Source organism: Oryx dammah, unplaced genomic scaffold, assembly GCF_014754425.2.
Source record: "Oryx dammah isolate SB20612 unplaced genomic scaffold, SCBI_Odam_1.1 HiC_scaffold_24, whole genome shotgun sequence".
Lineage (NCBI taxonomy): Eukaryota > Metazoa > Chordata > Mammalia > Artiodactyla > Bovidae > Oryx > Oryx dammah.
In genome coordinates, this window is record NW_024070208.1 from 66,495,444 (window position 1) to 66,509,710 (window position 14,267).

General features: G+C 34.9%; 1 protein-coding gene across 1 annotated transcript in view; it reads left to right on the forward strand.

Annotated features, from left to right (window-relative positions):
- GPC5 (glypican 5) overlaps positions 1-14,267 on the forward strand; it is a 1,587,765-nt gene that overhangs the window by 1,011,420 nt on the left and 562,078 nt on the right. The gene's annotated exons all lie outside the window — the stretch shown is intronic.

Here is a 14,267-nt window from a genome sequence, read left to right on the forward strand (position 1 = left end):
ATCCTTCTATTTCTGTCCAAAACAAAGTAAGAGGAACCAAGTTTAGCTTCATGTCTTAACTCGAAAAACAGATGATGTAGATCAGACAGTGATTTTGATGCATTGGAAATAAAAGCTAAGGGAAGGGAAATGGACAAAGAACTACAGGCACCTCAGCTCACTGCTTAGCTTTCCCAGGCCAATGTACAGGAAAGGGAAGTAAACAGACCCCAGAAGTCTCAGTGAGTTGAGAAAGCAGAGGCCAGAGTTCCTGAAGGCCAAGATGGCTAGAATTTGTGAAACAAATATCAGAGAAGATGGAAGATCAGAGAAATGGAAGGGGAGAGAGAATGCCCTATGAAGAGAGTGACCCTCAAGTCTTTGGTTTGGTGCTGATTACAAAAGCAGAGGAGAGAATTACCCAAAAACTAAGAGAAAAACATTGGAATAGTTTCTGTTCCCACCAACAAGAATGGAAATCTTATAACACACAGGTTATTTGGTAGAATTGTCTGAAGGTTGTCTTATCAGTGGGGTTAAGTTGGCCCTAGATGAAAGCTGTTTTTGAGTTGCCTTTATGAAACTTAAAAGCAAGACTTGAAAGCATTTAACTATTTTCAAATAATTCATGCCAGAATGAAGGTCAACACTTTAAAAAACACATGAAAATGCAGCAACTAAGATTGTAAAATACACAGTGACAATCACAAGTACTCTGGTAGGCAAAGAAATGAAAATGTCATCCACATTTAGGAGATAAATAAATAAAAATGGCATCAAACTGAAAAATTTGACGGACCTAGTAGACAATGATGACAAAACAATGCTTATAGTTACTCTCCATATGTTCAAGATAGTAGAGGAAATCATGTGCATGACTAGGAGAGAAATAGAAGATATAAAATAAAAGAGCCAAGAGGTATTAAGCTTGTAAATTTGAAAATTGGAAATCTGGCTTGTGGAAACTGAAATTCAGATGACTACATGGGTAGTATTCTGCAATGATACCCTATAGGGTTTGCTAGGATATGGACTCATTCATCTTTTGCTCTCTGGTGGGCAGCACTGTACTAAGCCTCTAGTTAAGTACTTAGTGTTTCCTGAAGAAATGTGCTAGAAACACAAAACTGGCCTTAGGTTATGACTGACTATAACAAGGCATGAACCTGATTTTCAAATATTTTCCTAATTGTAATAAATTGTAGAGGACATCAAGTTCAGAGATTGTGATATTATGGCATATTTCTACTCTTGAGATTCAACATTGATTTTGGAGATATATTTTCCTCTCACTAATAAAGGATTTAGCATTGATCCTAAATAGACTTGTATAGCAGTCTTCCTATAAGTTTAATGTCTCTTTTTCCTTTTCCAGTTGAGTCTGTGAGAACAGGGAACAATTAAACCATGTATTCCCAGAGGAGTAATAATATAAAGCAAAGTATATTATATGAGTAAAATATATCAATGTATTGTAAAAGACAGCAAATAAAGCTCTGCAGCTATTATTTAAAAACAATATATGTAACAGCAAGATGCTCTCTACTCCAATTCTGGTTTTCTCCCTTATTGTCTCCCTATAATTGGATGAATATTCCACTTAACATTTTTAATTTGTAATTTATTTGGCTAGTGGTTCAGTACCCAGTAGGAATGAGTGCCTCATGAATAACTTTCATTAACACAGGCAAACATGAGTAATAGCAAGCCTCAATAAAGTTAGCATTATTGCATCATTAAGTTCTTTTTTCTGAAATTCTTCACAACTTGAGTGCACTAATAGATATTAAAACATTATTTTATAAGGGCAATTCTGGTTTCATTTTTTAAAAAATGGAGTGTCTGAACAGATAGACTTGGATTTGAGTGTTTTATCTGACATTGCAATTGAAAGTTAAGGCCACCCGCACTTATTGCTGTTCTATTAAATATTTGTCAGAAAAGAAGAGAGGATTACTTTCTTTTGTACATCTAGTGCATTCAGCACTACACCTAAGGAAAAAGTGTCACCCAGGCATCAACACAAATTTCATTTTTTGATTGAAACTCTGATAGTATTATTATTCAGACATTGGCATTAGTGCTTCAAGACTAGTGCACATATCACACAAATACAATTTTGTTATTTGAAAAGTTCGACAGAGGCTTGGGAATTGACATATTGCAAAAATATTTAATTTGCAGTTTACTTGGTATACTTTCAGCATTATTGTTGCCTAGATTTATTTTACTTGAAAGCATAGGTTGAACTTCTCTGTATTGACTTATCATTTTACACTCATTTCAGACAGAACAGCTACATTAATAATCCATTTGATTTGTTGCTACATGTTGCATCTACACCGGTATTGCATACAAAGAAACGACCAAATACAAAATAGAAAAAGATGAAAACCAACCACATTAATCAGAAAACTCCCAAGTGCAGAGTTGGTAATGTTAGACTATCTGCTTCTAAAACAACAGAGTGACTGCTTCATAGCTGTGAGACTTAATCTATTCCATATCCTGTGAATTTATAAACAAATTCATCACTATCACACTTAAACCATATTTAATTTTAATCATCCTGATGCATTCACTAAAAGTAATGTTTAGAAGGTCATTGACTCATTTACATAGTTGGAGTTCTGTTGCCACAAAATTTCTCTGTAAAGCAGTGACATTCTAATGGATATGCTTATTGATATTTTCAGCAGCTAAAGCATTTTACTTTGTCTGTTCAAACTCTTGTCACTTTTTACCTTTCTCATAATATCAGTGACAAAATCTGAGGTTGATAAGAGATACTTTGTATTCAGTATATAACAAATTAGTGATCATGTCATTTTTTTATTTTAAAATTATTTTTTCATTTTTTACTTCCAACCTAAGACCCTTAAATTGTAGATGTATATCCTATTTACTTGCATAAATACAAAGGTTTTCCATTTCCTTCTTAACTTATAAGGCAATTTTTGAAAAAAAAAAAAAAGCAAAACAGTTTCTCTACTGTCTTTGTGACCTGGAATGAAATATGAAAAATAGCAAACATTGGATTTTCCTCAGTGCTGAAAATGAGGGCAGTGTATGTGAAAGGGCTTCCAAGACCCTTTTTAGGATGGATAAATCAGTTATATTTGTGGGAATGGTCAGCAGTAAAGTATTCCGTTACTAAAGACCTTTTATTATCACCAATGAGCTGAAAACTGTACTCATAACCTCAGAAACAAACTTGTAAAAATTAAATAAAATCCTGAATTATGAAGTTTGTAAGAGTAATCAATAGCTTATGAGTTAATTATAATTTAAATTACTTTAAAATGCTAGGTATAAATTTTATATTCCTTTGAAAAGCTGGAGTCAGACTAATTAACAAAAGCCAGGCATACATATTTTTGAACTGAGGACTCCCTTTAGTTTTCCAGGGAGAAGAGTAATTATTGGCTTTCAGTTAATGTTTTTCATGTATGAGAAGAAAAACTGTCTTTAGGTGTCGTAGTCAGGCATGAACTTTATGCACTGTCTTCTCTTTCCCTGTGCACCATCTCAGTGATATTTGTCCACATAAAATTTGAACTCATTCATAGACCAAATACATCAAGATAATATTTGTTGAACACTTAACTGTTTGCAAAGCACTAGGAGAGCCTGGGGTGATGTCACCATAAGAAAGATATAATATCAGCCCTCACAAAGATGGCAGTGAGTTAAAATGTAAGACAGTTGATTATTAGACTCTAATGTAATAAGTCATATTATCATTGAATCTTTAGAGCTATTTCTAATGTTGTCTTGTTGCTGTATTTCCTTTGGTGCCCCATATAATAGAGGCTTCCCAGGTGGCGCTAGTGGTAAAGAATCTGCCTGCCAATGCAGGCTAGATGAAAGAGGTACTGGTTTCATCCTTTGGTCCGGAAGATCCCCTGGAGAAGGGAATGGCGACCCCCTCCAGTATTCTTGCCCGGAGAATCCCATGGACAGAGGAGCCTGGCAAGCTATAGTCCATAGAGTCACAAAGAGTCAGACGTGACTGAAATGACTTAGCATGCACGCACATCCAATATAGTCCACTGAATCAAATGTGCACCCAATAAGTGAAGCTTGAATGAATAAAACTGGATATCAGGACAACAAACTATTCCAGGAAAACTGCTTTATGGGTCTTAAGCTATTTGCTCAATGAACTTCAATAAAAATGAATTAAGAGCAGTGATAGCATCAAATCTCAGAACTTCTCATCATAAAAACCCTTGCAGTTTAATGCATAATCACTTACCATTAACATTTCATTTCCCTATCTTTTGCCTGTGTTGTATTATATGTAGTAATTAGAATTGATTTTTATAGTATAATTTCACAAGATACCAAAATAAGTACTCTGCTAAAGGCCAGAAAAAAGATTTATGGTATACTCTCAAATGCTAACTCTATGATTCTATTAAAGAAAATCAACAAGTGTTTAATAAACCTATGTAGTCTGATATTTCAGTTCAGTTCAGTCACTCAGCTCTGTCCAAATCTTTGTGACTCCATGGACTGCAGCACACCAGGGCTCCCTGTCCATCACCATCTCTCAGAGTTTACCCAAACTCATGTCCATTGAGTCAGTGATGCCATCCAGCCATCTCATTGTCTGGTGTCCCCTTCTCCTCCTGCCTTCAATCTTTCCCAGCATCAAGATCTTTTCAAATGAGTCAGCTCTTTGCATCAGGTGGCCAAAGTATTGGAGTTTCAGCTTCAACATCAGTCCTTCCAGTGAACACCCAGGACTGATCTCCTTTAGGATGGACTGGTTGGATCTCCTTTCAGTCCACAGGACTCTCAAGGGTCTTCTTCAACACCACAGTTCAAAAGCATCAATTCTTTGGTGCTCAGCTTTCTTTATAGTTCATTAGGCATTGTCAAATATGTGTTTTCAGGCAGGTTCTTCATTAACACTACTTTAGTAAATACTTACTTTTCCAGAAGTCTTCATTAAAGAAGCCTCCAGAATCATTAAATCATTATTTCAAAATTTAAGGTTGATTTTTTTTTAGAACTTAAGATTTCTTGATATCACCTATTACTTCTTAAAATGTGAATGTATTTATGTAATTATAAATGGTATATCTGAGTATAGAGAATTTATCTGAGCACTGAAACATTAGATTGGCTAAAACAAACTTGGAAATCTATATAAAAGATGAATATGAAATAACTTGATGAAATGTGTAGCAATGTTTCATGGCCATGGCTTGGGGAAGCCTATTAAAACTGTGTTTTCTTCTAGTGCCTTATAACTTAAAATATATGGTTCTTTCTCATGTTCATAAATTTTAACAAGAGGACTGCATTGTTCACCTACTGAGATTTGAATGCAAATGCTTAATTTACTTTCTATTAAAGGGTCAATAGATTTGTAGTTTCTGAATTGCAAAACGCACAGGGCATCATTACTATAGAGTTATTGTAAGGGTGCCAATTATATCAGCAAAATTGATGATTCTTTAAGATGGGAGGGGAACTCCACTTACTTAATTTTCTCTAAAAAGTGGAAATCAGTGGTTTGCTTAAAAATTTGTAAGATACAAAGAAATAGAAGATATTGGCATGTCAATCCTCTTTATCTAACATTATGTTAAATGGAAGGTAAGATAGAAAATTAACTGAGTCACTTCCAAATATGATGTTTAACAAGCATTATCCACTTACTACTATAATGTTTAGAAGTCGTGATTCACTCGTTTAGAAGGAGGTTACTGTCCAAAGTGCATTGACTGTAAGTGTATGTATCATCAATATTTCTCCCCTGGAAGTTTTTTTTTTTTTTTTTCCCCACACCATATACTTTGTGTGATTAGATCATATTTTGTTGGGAAATTCATATTACTCTTAGTCACTAAAATTAATATTTCATAATACATTTTCATAAAGATTTTCTTGTTAATTTTCATCACCCAGAGATACTTAACATGTTTTCTTTTGGTTTTTGCTTCACTTATTATGAACTATGAATATGATAGGTAGAATTTGGGCCTTCATATCCTTTTTCCCTTCATCTTATGCCTATGAATGTTACATTAGATGGAAAGGTGATTCTGCTTATGGAATTAAGATTATTTCTACCTTAAAATAGTTAGTGCTCTGGACTATCCAGTGGGCCAAATGTAATTATGTGGGCCCATAAAAGTAAAAAGCAAGAGTACAGGTTGCAGAGATAAAATAGAAGGAGAGGCAGGAGAGTCTCAAAGTGCAAGACTGACTCAACTGGGTGTTGCTGGCTTTAAAGATGGAGAAGCGGCCATGGGCCACGGGCCAAGGATTATGAATAGCTGCTATAAGCTACAAATGACCCTGAGGTGACAGCCAGCAGGGAAATGACCACCTCATTCCTACAACCACAATGATGTGAATGCTGCCCACAACTCAAATAAGCAAGGAAGGAATTCTCACCTAGGGCCTCAAGAAAGAAACGTCTGACACCTTGTGAGATTCTGAACAGTATCTGATTTTCCTGGACTTCTAACCCACAGAAACTGCGATAACTGATTTTTTTAAAAGTTACTGAATTTGTAATTATGTTTTACAGCAGCAATAGAACAGAATTACACTGAATCTTCAATATTTTCAGATACTAGCTTACAAACTTATAGCTGAAAGTGTCCTTATTGACATAGTGTATTTTCTATAATTTTCAAAATGTGAACCACTGAAATGTTCCATGAATATCAAAGAAACAGTAAATAAAACAGCCCTTATCTTCCCCCAAAGTATTAATTTATTCTAATCTACCTTTTCACATGATCTTATAATATCAGCAGTTTCCTCCCAAATTAAATATAATTCTTTCAAGGGAAACTTCTGTTAAATTATGGTGTACTCGAAGTAAGACAAAACAAAAACAGAAAATTACTGTTTTTTTGGCTTACAATGCAACTTACTGAAAATATTTCAGATGAGAATTAATCCACTGTCTTGTGCCAATTATGTGGCACTGTCCTTGACCTCATTATTTTCCTACCCGAAAAGTAAGATTTTTCTGTGATGCAGACAGTTGTATTGAGAGATAAAGATTCTATAAAAAGAAAAATATTGTTTGAGCGCTGTCTTCTGAAGTAATCACTTTGTCTTGACTAAATCTCACCTTTAAAAGACCCTTTAATTATTGAAAAGAGCAGATGAACTCAACAGTTTCAGGTATTACCTTTGTTCCTATATCATGTTATAGAGCATGAAAATAACTACATCATTACAATGCATTATCTATGCTTTTGGGGTAATCTGTAGTTTATTACAAATGAAATATTTTAGAAGTAGAATATTGATAAAACCAGTCAATTCTAAAGGAAATCAACCTTAAATATTCATTGGAAGGACTGTACTGAAGCTGAAGCTTCCAATACTTTGGCCACCTGATATGAAGAACTGACCCGTTGGAAAAGACCCTGATGCTGGGAAAGATGGAGGGCAAAAGGAGAAGAGGGTGACAGAGGATGAGGTGGTTGGATGGCATCATTGGCTCAATGGACATGAGTTTGAGCAAACTCAGGGAGATAGTGCAGGCCAGGGAAACCTGGTGTGCTGCAGCTCATGGGGTCCCAAAGAGTTGGACATGACTTAGCAACTGAACAACAATGTGAATAGTAAAGAAACATTAGTTTTAAATCTAGGGCAGTTATTGAAGTACACTCTTGTGTTTCTGTGTGTAAGGTCAGGTTTAGTGTGAATAGCCCCTTAATACAATTTTTTTCTGCTTCACAAAACATAAGTGGCAATGTCATCCACTAGGTTAACACACGAGTATCCGGAAAAACTTGCTACGCAAAAAAATGCATAGTATACTTTGTTATACTTCTATTAGTATGTCAGACATTATGAAATTGACCTCAGTCCTTCTTCAAAAGCTATGTATCATATTCTCCCTGCAGAAGGAAATACTCACCACTGACAGTGAACCACTGAAAACAGTAAATCTTGAAAACATTTATCAACTGTCTCTATTCTCACTTCTTACAATCACATGAGAAGCCCAGGGAAAACTTGGGTCTATTAGTCCAAGCTTCTTATGAAGTTTGATCTCTCTGTTTTGTTTTATGGCAGATGCTTTATTCATGTCTTGTGATTGTAAATCTCTTTCTAGCTTAACAGGCTTTTATATTTCTGATAGCATTCTGTTGTTGAACATACATCACAAAGAAGATTCTTTTAAAGCACAGTATGGAGGTTATGGACATGAAATTCTATACATCAGAAAGTCCATTTTAATAAAAATTGCTAATATAGAAAAATAGTAATCAGCTCTAGCTAGTTTCGTTTTACTCTTTCTAAAAGGCACAAATCCCACCACAACTAACCAAGGTCACAGTAATGTTCCTTCATCTGATTAATAGTGAAGGAAGGAGAATGGTTAGTCTCACACAACTGAATAATTCATAATAATATGATTGGTATAATGTTGCTGAATGTAGTTACTAAAATGTCATTCATATTTTCTTGGAATTATTCAATAATTCCATTAATATTATAACATATTGCTTTGACCTTGGGTTGCAATTTTCCTACTAAAGTATCAAAACTTGAGCTCCACTGTGAATTTATTAACCCTCTCAATAACTATAGAATCAAACTTGGAAATTTTTCTTTTAACAGAAAGAAACCACAGTACAGATTAAAACCTTAGTTAAAATCATACTGCTATATAAGCCAGTAGAAGTTTCCAAAAAGAGGATAAAGTTTTGATTCAAAAAGTTCTGGTTCCTGGTCAGCTAAATATACCATACTTTAGATGAAGATTTAATAAAATGACCTGTCTTACCATTGGCATGCAGGTAAAGCAGCGGACAGAGGTGGGAGGCTCTGACTTTTGAAGTATTTGCTGATTTTTGTGGTGTAAATACATCCATGATGACTGATCTTAAACTCTTGACATGATGGCAGTGAACTCCTAGTTAGTAAGAGATGTGCACGATTGACTGTTATGAGCAGAGCCAGTAACATACTCCCCTCAAACCAAAAATAAAATAAAACGGGTGGTTGATTTTTCTTGATAATTTCTGCACAATGAAATTCTCCAGACAAACTTTTCTCAAACTTTCATATGCAAACAAATCACCCAAGCAGATTCTTATTTAGGATATAGATTCTTATTTGGCAGGTTTGGGTTGAGGCCTAAGATTCTGAACTTTGGACAAGCTACCAAGTGATGCCAAAATTTCTGGTTCCATGGACCATACTTGGAGTACTAAGAGTACACCATACTGGCTCCAAAACTTTGGCGTGCTTCAGAATCACCAGGTGACGGGGTTAAAATTCTTGCCCTCTGATTCAGTATGTGGATGAAAGGGGAAAGAATTTTCATCTTTGACAAGCTCTCAGATGATGATGGTCCAAGGACCACATCTTGAGAATCATTGCTCCAGAGAAATCTCAGAACTCTTGAGAAGCTTTGCTTTTTAATTTAAGCATCTAGAAAGAGAACAAAGATCATTTGGTTCTTGTTTTTTTTTTTTATCCCATTTATTATCCCATTGCCCACAAGATATGATTATCCATAAAATTTACAGTCTTGTGTTACATTCCATTGCAGAATTACAGTGGAATTTAATTGTTTTGCCTTTGGGAATTTGCAATTTAATTGGATACTAGCCAGAAACAATATGACAGCAAAATAAAAGATGCATAAGAAAGTTAATCAACATTGAAGTGTGATCATGTGAGAGTTAAGTGCAAGGAGATAAGGGAAATTATTAAGAAAAGTGACAATTTATGTTGGATATATGGTTCAAATGAACTAGGCATATCTGACATTATGTGGGAAATATAGGTCATAACATTGAGTCTGAGGGAGAAGACACAAAATTTGCTGGAAAAGTTTTCAATGAGGATTGCATCTTAAAATGAAGGAATCACTATTAGCAGTTGGAAGACTTTTCATACTAAGGTTTGTAAAAACCCACAATAGGCATATTGCTTCAGGAGGAAGAGATGGGAATTGTGAGAACCATTCTCACAATATTCTCATCTGATCTAATGGCAGGAGCTATCAAAATTGTTAATTATCTTACAATCAGATTTTTTTTTATGAAATGAAGACTTAACTGATGTGTAAATGAGTGAAGACCACCCAAATGAAAATGAATAAGTTACTTGTTCATAGCTAGCAAATCAGTCACCATCAGAGACTCAAAGTCAGAGAAGGGAATGAGAAATTGTGTAAAGAGAGGAAAGCTTCAAGTATGTTCTGGTTGGAGATTGTTGGCGTAGGGAATCTGGAGGTGAGCAAACTATACTTAAAGCATATGATTCATTGGTTCAGGTGGTTGTACAGCAGAGACCAACACAATATTGTATAACAATTATCCTCCAAATAATTTTTTAAAAAGTTATGACAATATTGTTGATTATATTCCCCATACTGTACATTACATACTTGTGACTTATTGCATCATGGAAATTATTGATCAAAGAACAAATGCACAAAAGCATTCAGGTTCTAGGTAGAATGCAGTGGACTAGCATCATGACCACTATGACAGAATTAATAATTGCTAGTCCCTATAAGATACTGGAACCCATTCAGACCAAGAAAACAAACTATGGGGACCAGTCTTAGAGACTGGTATTTCACTTTTTCCTTAGGTCAATGAAATGCCTGTTCTACTTGACCTGTTCCATTGTTACAAGTAGAGCAGGAAGAACCAGCTATAGCAAAGATGCCGCCATGATGAGCCCTCAAAACCCCACAGAAAACAAAAACCTAGGGCAGTGTAATTGTGTATCAGTACTTGTGTCGTCCGAGTAAATGGTTAACATTTTAGAAAGAACTTTACTGAGGTATAATTTACATACCACAAAGTTCTATGGCCTTAAGTGTATGATTTATTAACATAGTAAATTTAGAGCTTTGCAACTTATACCACAATCACAATCCATTTCATGTATTTATTTCTTAGAGTTGAGGTAAATATAATTGACAAAGATATTTAATGTGTACAACATTATAATTGATATATGTATACATTATAAAAGGATTCCCTTTATTCAGATGATTAACAAAATTCACCACCACATATGTTTATATGTTTATATTTTTTTCTTTTTGGTGACAACATTTAAGTGTACTACACTTAACCAATTTCAACTATACAATATAGTATTATCAATTATTATAATCACCATTATGGTATACAGTTGACCTTCAAACCTTATTCATCCTAGAACTGAAAGTCTCTATCCTTTTTATCAAACTATTTCCTCTATCACCCAGATCTGGGAACCACTTTTATACTTTCTGTTTGTAAGAGTTCAATTTTTTTTTAGCTTCTAAAAATAAAGGCTAACATGAAGAATTCGTCTTTTTTTGTCTGATTTATATTACTTTCCATAGTGACCTCACGCTTCATCCACGTTGTCAACAAATGGCAGGATTTCCTTTTGTCCCAAGGCTAAATAAAATTCCATTGTGTGTGTGCACCGAATTCATATATATATATGTATATATATGAGTGTGTGTGTGTGTGTGTGTATATGAGCATGTGGGGTGTAAATATATATGTGTGTGTATATATATATAAAATCAGTCAGTTTAGTTCAGTCGCTCAGTCATGTCCAATTCTTTGCGACACCATGAACCACAGCACAGCAGGCCTCCCTGTCCATCACCAACTCCCAGAGTCCACCCAAACCCATGTCTATTGAGTCGGTGATACCATCCAGCCATCTCATCCTCTGTTGTCCCCTTCTCCTCCTACCTACAATCTTTCCAAGCATCAGGGTCTTTTCAAATGCGTCAGCTCTTCACATCAGGTGGCCAAAGTATTGGAGCTTCAGCTTCAATATCAGTCCTTCCAATAAACACCCAGGACTGATCTCCTTTAGGATGGACTGGTTGGATCTCCTTACAGTCCAAGGGACTCTTGAGAGTCTTCTCCAATACCACAGTTCAAAAGCATCAGTTCTTCAGCGTTCAGCTTTCTTTATAGTCCAGCTCTCACATCCATACATGGCTACTGGAAAAACCATAGCCTTGATTAGATGGACCTTTGTTGGCAAAGTAATGTCTCTGCTTTTTAATACGCTGTCTAGGTTGGTCATAACTTTCCTTCCAAGGAGTAAACATATTTTAATTTCATGGCTGCAATCACCATCTGCAGTGATTTTGGAGTCCCCCAAAATAAAGTCTGACACTGTTTCCACTGTTTCCCCATCTATTTCCCATGAAGTGATGGGACCAGATGCCATGATCTTCGTTTTCTGAATGTTGAGCTTTAAGCCAACTTTTTCACTCTCCTCTTTCACTTTCATCAAGAGGCTCTTTAGTTCCTCTTCACTTTCTGCCATAAGGGTGGTGTCATCTGCATATCTGAGATTATTGATATTTCTCCTGGCAATCTTGATACCAGCTTGCGCTTCTTCCAGCCCAGGGTTTCTCATGATGTACTCTGCATAGAAGTTAAATAAACAAGGTGACAATATACAGCCTCGATGTACTCCTTTTCCTATTTGGAACCAGTCTGTTGCTCCATGTCCAGTTCTATATTTCAGGAAATTTAGCAAGCTTATATTTTCTCTTTTGTTGTTAATATTTAGTTGTTTCTCATTTGAGGACTTTTTTCTGTATCTACATTGTTTAGTTTTTTGGTCCTTTATTTTGTAGTCCTTCCAGTTCCTTTTGAGATTTAAAAAAAAAAAAAAAATGTTTAAATGCCCACTGAGAAGTGTTTTATATTTCCCCAACGGTGTAGGCTTTGTAAGGAATTAGATTTTCTGCTAATAATTGATATACAATTTATTGTTTTTTATTGTGCCTCTAGACTAGCATACATTTTCTGAATGTCTTTACTTAAAAGGAATCAATCTTTTTTCTGATGAAAAATGACCACTATGACACCAATAATGACACTAACTAGTACCTTTTCTTTATCCATCTATCCATTGAAGATGCTTCTGTTTCCTTACCTTGGCTATTGTGAATAATTCTGCAGTGAACACAGGAGTATACACATGTATTCAAGATAATGTTCCTCTTTCCTTTATGTATATAACCAGAAGTGGGATTACTGAGTCATAAGGTAGTTGTATTTTTAATTTCTTGAGAAACTTCCACATTCTTTTCATAGTGGCTGTACCCATTTACATACCAACCAACAATGGATAAAGGTTCTGTGTTTTGTTTCTTTTTTCCCCTACATTCTTTTTTTTTGTTTGTTTTGTTCCATTGATCTATATTTCTGTCTTTGTGCCAGTACCATACTGTCTTGATGACTGTGACTTTGTAGTAGAGCCTGAAGTCAGGCAAGTTGATTCCTACAGTTCCATTCTTCTTTCTCAAGATTGCTTTGGCTATTCGAGGTTTTCTGTATTTCCATTCAAATCTTGAAATTATTTGTTCTAGTTCTGTGAAAAATACCGCTGGTAGCTTGATAGGGATTGCATTGAATCTGTAGATTGCTTTGGGTAGTATACTCATTTTTATTATATTGATTCTTCCCATCCATGAACATGGTATATTTCTCCATCTATTAGTGTCCTCTTTTATTTCTTTCATCAGTGTTTTATAGTTTTCTATATATAGGTCTTTAGTTTCTTTAGGTAGATATATTCCTAAGTATTTTATTCTTTTCGTTGCAATGGTGAATGGAATTGTTTCCTTAATTTCTTTTTCTACTTTCTCATTATTAGTGTATAGGAATGCAAGGGATTTCTGTGTGTTGATTTTATATCCTGCAACTTTACTATATTCATTGATTAGCTCTAATAATTTTCTGGTGGAGTCTTTAGGGTTTTCTATGTAGAGGATCATGTCATCTGCAAACAGAGTTTTATTTCTTCTTTTCCAATTTGGTTTCCTTTTATTTCTTTTTCTGCTCTGATTGCTGTGGCCAAAACTTCCAGAACTATGTTGAATAGTAGCGGTGAAAATGGACACCCTTGTCTTGTTCCTGACTTTAGGGAAATGCTTTCAATTTTTCACCATTGAGGATAATGTTTGCTGTGGGTTTGTCATATATAGCTTTTATTATGTTAAGGTATGTTCCTTCTATTCCTGCTTTCTAGAGAGTTTTTATCATAAATGGATGTTGTATTTTGTCAAAGGCCTTCTCTGCATCTATTGAGATAATCATATGGCTTTTATTTTTCAATTTGTTAATGTGGTGAATTACATTGATTGATTTGCAGATATTGAAGAATCCTTGCATCCCTGGGATAAAGCCCACTTGGTCATGGTGTATGATCTTTTTAATGTGTTGTTGGATTCTGATTGCTAGAATTTTGTTGAGGATTTTTGCATCTATGTTCATCAGTGACATTGGCCTGTAGTTTTCTTT